General features: G+C 39.5%; 1 pseudogene; it reads right to left on the reverse strand.

The window, feature by feature from the left end:
• Nucleotides 1-3,307: 3,307 nt before the first annotated feature.
• LOC129674213 (olfactory receptor 5W2-like) lies at nucleotides 3,308-4,235 on the reverse strand (annotated as a pseudogene).
• Nucleotides 4,236-9,620: the final 5,385 nt, after the last annotated feature.

Genomic DNA, 9,620 nt, shown 5'->3' on the forward strand with positions numbered 1-9,620 from the left:
GCAAGTGAAAGACCTGTTTGAGAAAAACTTCAGTCTCTGGAGAAAGAAATCAAAGAAGATCTCAGAAGATGGAAAGATCTCCCGTGCTCATGGATTGGTAGGAATAACATTGTGAAAATGGCCATACTGCAAAAGGCAATCTACAGATTCAATGCAATTCCATTCAAAATACCAACTCAATTCTTTACAGACCTTGAAAAAAAGATTCTCAGTTTCATATGGAGAAACAAAAAACCCAGAATCTCCAAATGATCCTGTACAACAACAGATCATCTGGAGGTATCTCCATCCCCGATCTCAAGCTGTACTACACGGCAACAGTATTAAAAACTGCATGGTATTGGCATAGAAGCAGAAAGGAGGATCAAGGGAACCGCATAGAAGACCCAGAAATAAACCCACACACCTATGAATACTTGATATTTGACAAAGAAGCCAAATCCATTCAATGGAAAAAAGACAGCATCTTCAACAAATGGTGCTGGACCAACTGGATGTCTACATGCAGAAAAATGAAAATAGATCCATATTTATCACCCTGCACAAAACTAAAGTCAAAGTGGATCAAGGACCTCAACATAAAACCAGATACTCTAAATCAGTTGGAAAAAAAAGGGGAACAGCCTAGAACTCATTGGCACAGGAGACAACTTCCTGAACAGAACACCAACAGCACAGGCTCTAAGAGCAAGAATCAATAAATGGGACCTCATGAAACTGAAAAGCTTCTGTAAGGCAAAAGACACTGTCATCAAAACAAAACGACAGCCTACAGATTGGGAAAGAATCATCACCAACCCTTTATCTGACAGAGGGCTGATATCCAGTATATATAAAGAACTCAAGAATGTGAAAAGCAACAAACCAAGTAATCCAATTAAAAATGGGGAGCGGAGCTAAACAGAATTCTCGAAAGAAGAACATCGAATGGCATAGAAACACTCATAGAAATGCTCAACCTCATTAGCCATTAGGGAAATGCAAATCAAAACGACCCTGAGATTTCACCTTACACCCATCAGAATGGCCAAGATGAAAAACTCAAGTGACAACACATGCTGGAGAGGTTGTGGAGAAAGAGGAACCCTCCTCCATTGCTGGTGGGAATGTAAACTGGTACAACCACTTTAGGAGTCAATCTGGTGATTACTCAGACAATTAGGAATAATGCTTCCTCAAGACCCAGCTATACCACTCCTAGGCATATACCCAAAATTTGCTCAAGTACACAACAAGGACATTTGTTCAACCATGTTTGTAGCAGCTTTATTCGTAATAGCCAGAACCTGGAAACAACCCAGATGTCCATCAACGGAGGAATGGATACAGAAATTGTGGTATTTTTCACAATGGAATACTACTCAGCAATCAAAAATGAGGAAATCATGAAATTTGCAGGCAAATGGTGGGATCTAGAAAAGATCATTCTGAGTGAAGTATCCCAGAAGGAGAAAGACAAACATGGTATATACTCGCTTGTATAGACCTACAAGATATGATAAACATAATGAAATCTACAGACCTAAAGAAGATAATCAAGAAAGTGGACACGGGTGAAGATGATCAATCCTCATTTAGAAAGACAAATCGGATGTGCATTGAAAGTATGACAGGAATCTACCGCAAAAGGCATCTGAAAGACTCTACCCAGCAGTGTTTCAAAGCAGACACTAAGACTCATAACCAAACCCTCAGCAGAGTGCAGGGAATCATATGAAAAAAGGGGAGTTAGTATGATATGGAAAGGATAGGAGCTCTACAAGGAACAAATATATCCAGGCACAGGGTCTTTTCTGAGACTGACACTCAACCAAGGACCATCTATGGATATAACCTAGAACTTTTGCTCGGATGTGGCCCGTGGTAGCTCAGTAACCCAGTAGTTTCCCAAAGTAAGGTGAACAAGGACTATTTCTAACAGGATCTCAAGGTCAGGCTCCTTGACTCCCCCTTCCCCCAGGGGAGGAGCAGTCTTGTTAGGTCACAGAGGAGGACTCTACAGCCAGCCCTGAAGATACCTGATAAAACAGGGTCAAATGAAAGGGGAGGAGGTCCTTCCCTATCAGTGGACTTGGAAAGGGGCAAGGAGGAGACCAGGGAGGGTGTGTGGGGTTGGGGAGGGAATGAGGGAGTGGGATACAGAGTTAACAAAATGTAACTAAAAAGAAAAATAAAATTAAAAAAAGTAAAATTTAATAAAACTCAAAAAACAGAGGCAAAAGAAAAATTAGGATATTGTTATGTTGCATAGAATACGAACACTCATCTGTATACATTGTGCAATAAAAATCAAATCAGTTCAAATACAAAAAAAAGAATATTTGGATTTGTAAAGTTAATATTATCTCACCAGCATCACTGTTTCAGATAACTCTGATAAATGAAATTATTTCATATGTAAATGAAACACTAGTTTTATTATGTGAATATTTTTACAAGTAATTTAGAATTTATATAGTAATATGCTCGTATTCTACCATCACAGAGAATGCAAAGCAGAAAATAGTTAACTAGAAAGGATCATAGAAATCATGAAACTTACTATCAACTACCATAGTTAATTCAATAATAGAGAGTGCTCTGAACTCTACAAGAAATGATTAAAATTTAAGGATCTTTCTAGGGGCAGTGGGAGAACGACAAGGGGGAGAGAGAGAGGAGAGGCTGAAACTATAGTTTATGGTAATAGCGGTTGTCATATCTACTAAATTCTAGAATATTCAGGTTTTTGAGTCTCTTAATATAATTATTATATTTTATATAATTTATGAGGATTATTGGTAACTTCTCTTTTTTAATTTCAGAAGCAAAGAGGAAAATGTATATCAAGATACAAGGAACTGGATACAATAATAACATTACACAGTCAATTATACCAATATGTTTGGACAAAAAAATATATGTTGTGAATTATTGATAAATAGCAAGAATGAGACTTGGAGACATGAAAGAAAAAGAAGATAATGGCCAGGATGAAAAAAAATAATAATGTGTTGAATATTTCTCTTAAATTATAAAAAAAAATCTTCTAAAATAATCTTGATGTTGAGCTATGCAGTCCCATAAAATGTGAATAAAAGAATGGGAAAACACACATATGCACACATACACACATACTCACACACATATGAACACACATGTGTGCACACACACACATAGACTGGACTGTAGCATTTGGTGGACAATTTTACTATAATTTAGCATTAAAATAAATAACAATTTCATTAAATAAACATTAAATAAAATTCATTTTTTACATGACATAATTTTAGGCAAACAATCACTATCTATGAGAAAAGTAAAGAACTTAACAACATCTTTTATTTATTAGTTTCTTCAGGGCTTCTTTCACATCCTTATTCCTCAAGCTGTAAATCAAAGGGTGTAGCATGGGGAACACAAGGACATAAAACAGTGAGCTTATTTTGTCTTGATCTAGAGAGTAAGAAGAACTTGGCCAGAAATACATGAATAGCACAGTTCCTTGGAAAATAGCAATGGCAGTCAGGTGGGAGGCACAGGTAGAGAAAGCTTTGAACCTCCCCTGGGCAGAAGGGATCTTAACGACTGATGAGATGATGTAACAATAGGAGACAAGAACTCCTGAGATGGTGCTCAACTCAATAAACCCCAAAATTGTGAATATTGCTAATTCATTGACCTGTGTGTCTGAGCATGACAACAGTAAAATGGGAAGGATATCACAAAGGAAATGAACAATTTCAGTAGACCCACAGAAACATAGGTGGAATGTCAAAGTTGTGTGTATCAAAGAGTCCGCCACACCCACAAGGTCAGCCCCAGGCATTAGCAAGGAGCAGAGCCTGGACATGTTTGCTGTGTACAGTAAGGGGTGCTGATGGCCTGATGCCAGTCAAAGGCCTTCACTGCCAGCAGTGTGCATTCTGAATCTACAAATGTACAGGAAATGAAAAATTGCAGAGCACAGGTCTAAAAAGGAATTGACTTGTCATTGCCAAATATGTCCATCAGCATCTTGGGTCCAATTGCTGTGGAATAGCAGAGGTCACAAAATGAGAGGTTACTGAGGAAAAAGTACATAGGGGTTTGAAGTTGGGGATCCAATTTAATTAAAACAATCATTCCGAGGTTTCCAACAAGGTTAATGAGATAGACCAGAAGGAGCACTGTGAAAAGAGCTGCTTTTACGTCAGAGTTGCTGGTGATGCCATTAATGTGAACTCAGTAATGGAAGAGCAATTTTCCCTCTCCATTTTTCTTTGCATTTATAAATTGTTTAGAAAATATTCAAGAAGATAACGAATGTTAATTTTGCTTTCTGAACTTCAACAATGCACCTGTAAGAAAGAACATGATTGGCTACATTTGTTATTATTATTACATAAGAGAGTCATAGGTCAGTTTAAAGATGGATTGCTTTATAGTTGAAAGATTTAGTAGCTAACATCTCAGCAAGGCTGGTTAGAAAATTTGATCTTATTTCCTTGTTCTTCATCCAGTGTGTTGCTTTCTACAAAGTCCCTAATTTCTGCTAGTCAAGTTCTCTTGTCATGGGGTATATTTGGCTGAAAGAAATATTTGAAATTCAAAATGACATCAAAGAACTTTGGCACAGTAGGTAGTAAACAGAGCTTCTTCCTGCTTTGGAACATTCAGATGACATGGAAAGAATCTCATTATCTCCCAATAAGTGATGGCTTTGAAAAGAACATTTATATCAGCTATAAAAGTACAGACTAGATTACTGAACAATACTAATAAGCTTCTGCATTACTACATCTGATGAGAGTTTCATTTTGGGAACTTCATAGCTAGTACAGTGTCCTTATTACCTGTTTTTTACAGTCAAGGGTCTCTGACCAAAGACATATGCCATACATATACAACAAAATATTATGCTTGATTTAAGAATGATGCTGAGGGAGTCTTGTGGAAAAGTGGGAGAAAAGAGAAAAGGACCTGCTGGTGACAGGAGCTCCACAAGAAAGCCAATTAAGCAGGGCCCAGATGTGCTTACTGAGACTGAAGCATCAACCAAGGACCATGCATGTCCTGGACCTAGACCCCAGCTTAGGCTTCGTGTGGGTACTGTAGTAAGGGAAGTGATGATTGCATTGGACATGGACTCACTTGCCAGCTTCTTTGCCACTTCCTCCCAGAGAGACTGCCTTGCCAAGCCACAGGGAAAGAGAACATGCTCAGTCCTGATGCAATTTGATGAGCAGGGGGGGATGATGAAGAGGCAAGGGGGAATGGGGAGGAAGGGAGGGAGGGGCTGGAAGGGGAAGAGGTTTGGGGCAACACCCAGGATGTGAAGTGAATAAAAGTTAAATAAATTTAAGAAATAAAATAAAATTGACAAAGGCCCAGGGTTTTACCACTACATCCCAAACAACTCTTCATCCCACGCACCCCAACAACTGAAGGAGCTCACCAACCCCTGCTTTCTCTGATAGCAGTACATATGAAACAGAAAGGGAAAGAAGGCCTAGCTCAGTGCCTTCTCCTTCTCCATTCGTGGGGTCTCAGTGGCTTCTAGCCATGTAACTATGTGGCCCAGGGCACTGTTCTTTTCAGAAACAGTAAGGCAGTTCTCCATCTCAACGCACCAGGATCTAGAGCTCCCTGACCTGGATAAAGGGAGCATCCTGACCCATCAATCCATACCAACAGACAGAAAACTCGCATGACTGACTGTATGTCTTAGCACAGGTCAGATCCAGATTGACAGAACCCTGAAAATGTTCCATGTAGAATGAAAATATCAGTTAAGAACTTTCAAAAGCTCTGGAAATTGGATGACGAATAAAAATATTTCTGCCATATCTAGAATCTCTCTACCTGCCTATCTTCCTTTTGCCTGATTCTCTCCCTGTCTCTTTGTCTCTTTGTCTGTCTGTCTCAGTTTCTGTCTCTTTTTATGTCTCTGAATCACTTCCTCTGTGTGTGTGTGTACACTTTTTTTTTTATTATGATGTTTGATGTATATTTTTGCCCTTGATGACATGTGGAAATTGGAATGTGGATGAAGAGCATTTTGGGAATTTTCAATACTTAACAAATAAAGGCAAAATACACACATGAAGTTCACTTTGAATATATTATTCACCATCTACAATCAGTTTTGAAATAAGAAGTCTAATAATTTATGGTTGTGACCTTAGCCTTTAACAGCTGAGCCATCTAGGGGGAGTAGGGGAAGAAAGGTGGGATTGGGAAGAGATGAGAAAGGGAGCCACAGCCAGGATAGAAACTAAATAAATTGTAATAAATGATAATCAAAACAGTAAAAATAATGTTTACTTTTGAAAATAGTATTTATTCAATTATAATAGGTATCATTGTGTCTTTATGCTTGACACATATATTTCTTAGGATAAGAAGTTTACAAATGCATATTATATTATTAAATATTATATTATTAAATGTTTAATAATAAAAAGACGTCTGTTAAATTCATGTGTTTACATAATTAAAAAATACTTCTTTATGTAACCAGATTAAAATAGAATTTTATTCTTACTACTATTAAGTATAGACACATTCTTAACATTCTCTTCAAATAAGTATGTTCAGCAATTAAATATGAAAGCATATGAACTAAATGATCTAAGAAATAAAGCAAAAAAATAACCAAATTACATTTTTTCTATACAGGTAAGTTTTAGGATTTTTATCTCATGTATTTAGACTTGGAAACTTAGCACCTACCTTAGATAAGCAGGTCTCTGCCGGAAGAACAGGAGACTGGTAGCATTTTATCTTACTGAGTGGCATTTGGGACCACAGATTCATTTCCCTCAGGCTTTGGTGGGATTAATTACAATTCTGAGTATGAATTCTTTGTGCTAAACCAGCATTAATTCCTTATTATGGTAACCAAATTAATACATATCAGAAAAAAGTACGAGTTATTTCATATAATCTAAGGTTTACTTCTCCTTTCAAAGCAGAAATTTAATAAAACTCAAAAGCCACTCCTCTTTAACAACGCCATCTCTTTCTGTAGAATTGCATGCTTCGTCTTTTCACCTTTACATTATCTCAAGAATATGCCAACTCTGGCAGAATTATTTTATTTCTGCATAAGGAATGATATAGTATTGTACTCACCTTTTGATAATAAAAACTTGTTTGATTTTCAGTGTGTTCATTGGCTGTATAGCCATCAGCATAATCTAATTCTAGAAATTTCTTAAAACTACATCATAAATTTATACTCATTAGCAATCAACCTTTCCTCACAGTTTTCTGCAATCTTTGGAATACACATTTCTTATGACAAGTATCTGCCAATCTAGGACAGATCATGAAAGTATAACTGTTAGGAAACGTGCGAATGTGAGGGTTACACATTCACAAATCACGCCACGAGATCTGTTCCACGTGGGAGGTTTATTAGGGGAAGGGGGGAGCAGGGGGAGAGGGGTCGCAGAGAGACGAGGCAGAGAGAGAGAGGGGGGGCTCCTGTTCTCTTTATAGGGTGATTTAGAGCATGTGCAGGTAGTTCCAGGTGGTCAGCAGGTGGTCTGGGTGTCTTCACAAATGCCTGATAACCGGTCTGTCAGGTTTCTTGGAGCTGGCTGTAGAAGTGCCTGCTTACTGATCCCAACATTCCTCCCTTTTTGTTTTATTAAAAAGTGGGGAGCCAGGAAGGAGTGATAGTGGGGGAAGGGCATAGGGACGACTTTTGCTCTTCAAACTACTTCCTGCTGATTAGGGGTGTTGTCCATCTCAGGATACAGCTGGTCCACACCATCGGAGTCATAGTCATCTGGTTCTGTGGGCAGAGGTTGATAATCCTGTAAGAGTAACTGATTAATGGTTTGGTTAGAAATTTTTTGTATTTGTTGTTGGAAAAATGTAGAGAGGAAGTTAATTAAGCAAGGTGCAAAAAGCAAAAGCAGAAAAACTAGCAAGAAAGGTGAGATAAGGGGCAGAATCCATTTCCATATGGGATTTTGAAAGGCCCAAGAGCTAGATGCCTCCAGCTCTTCCTCTTTTGTAAATCTGTCTCGAGTTGTTGGATTTTGTCCTTTACTATACCCGACTGATTGACATAAAAACAGCATTCCTCCTGGAGGAAAAGGCAGAGGCCACCTTCTTTAGCTGTGAGGAGATCCAATCCGCGCCGGTTTTGAAGTACTACTGCTGCCAGTGAGTCAATCTGTCCTTGGAGGGTTAGTATTGTCTGAGCCACCTTTGAAGGTCCTGGATAAACTGGGAAGAAAGCTGATAATACAGAGTTAGTGAGGTAGCTAATCCTGCTGTTCCGATCCCTAAAGCTGCCGTGATTCCGGCAGCAGCCAGCAGGGGTAGGATTTGAATTGCCCTCTTTTCCTGCCGGGCAGATTTTGAGTCCACAACCGGGATTGGTAGGAGCTCTCTGTCGCTTATTACCCCCAGCTCGGGGAAGAGGAGTACCAGAGCGCAAACTCCTGACCAACGAGCAGGCAGACGATGGTAGACCTGAGTGCCACAAAGAATCGAAATGTTATTCCCGGTAGGGCATTGGGGTTGAGATGAGGATTCAAGGATTACAGTTTCATTACAGTCTAAAGAATTTAGCATTCCTACAGGGTGTGTCCCAGATGCCTTGAAACAGCTTGCCACGCCAAAGAGGGGGATATGAGAAAGGTAAGGGGTTGTGGCAACATCAGAGTCAGGGCAGTTAGTAAATGGTGAGGTAAGGTTGTTTGACAGAGTTACCGCAGAGGCTGTCAGCGGTACCTCTGACTTGGTCCTCTGTGGTACACACAGCCAGCAAGCTTCAAAATGGCCCGGTTGGGTCACATTAAGGAGCTTGTAGGCTGAGGTCAGAGTCTGGAGTAGGAGATTAAATGACAGGTTTGTGTTATTTATAAGAGGGGATGTTAGAGAGGTAATGATCTTAGAGGAGTGTTTAATTATCTCTTCTACTTCTTCCATTCCCAAATCTTGGGTAATTGGGACATATTTTCTTTGGATACGGATAGTACTTATTGGTAGACCGGGTGTGTAGCGGTGGTAGAGTTTTCCGACGACGCCTCCTTCCCATCTGGCATCCCATGGGTCTTGGATGTATAGGTAGAGGGTTTTTTTATACAGGTGAAGAAATTTCTTTTGTGTTGGTAAGTGGATTTGGCAAGACCAGTATGGGCAGCCTCCATACGTGTCCGGCCATTTTTTGCAATAATCCTCTGTTTGATCAAAGAGAAAGCAAACAAAAACTCTATCAAGTAAGGGGGGAGGGATAGAAGTGGGGGTGATGGCTATCTCAATCGGCTCCCGACAGCCTCCCGTAGAGCAGTTCGTTGACCCTATTTGGAGAGATTTTTTTATTATTAATGATGGTTTCTTGAACCTCAAATCTCCATATGTCAGGATTACCTTTAACAGAAATAGGCAAGAGGGAGAGGAGGAAAGATACATATCCAATCCAGTGGAGTCGAACACCGCTTCTGTGGTGAGGTCTCATTCTTCTGGAACTGGAGACAGGGTGGTTGATTTCGGCATCTTTTGGAGCTTGAGGGAGCAAGGCCCTGTTGGGGTTGATATGTAGGAAGGGGCATTATCTTGAGGAGAGGGGGTGAAAGGCTTAAGGTGGGATAGATGAATCCAGTGAGGAAAACCCTCAAGTTTAGCAGCTGTGGGAGTCA

Source organism: Psammomys obesus, unplaced genomic scaffold (assembly GCF_907164565.1).
Source record: "Psammomys obesus unplaced genomic scaffold, mPsaObe1.curated_primary_1811, whole genome shotgun sequence".
Lineage (NCBI taxonomy): Eukaryota > Metazoa > Chordata > Mammalia > Rodentia > Muridae > Psammomys > Psammomys obesus.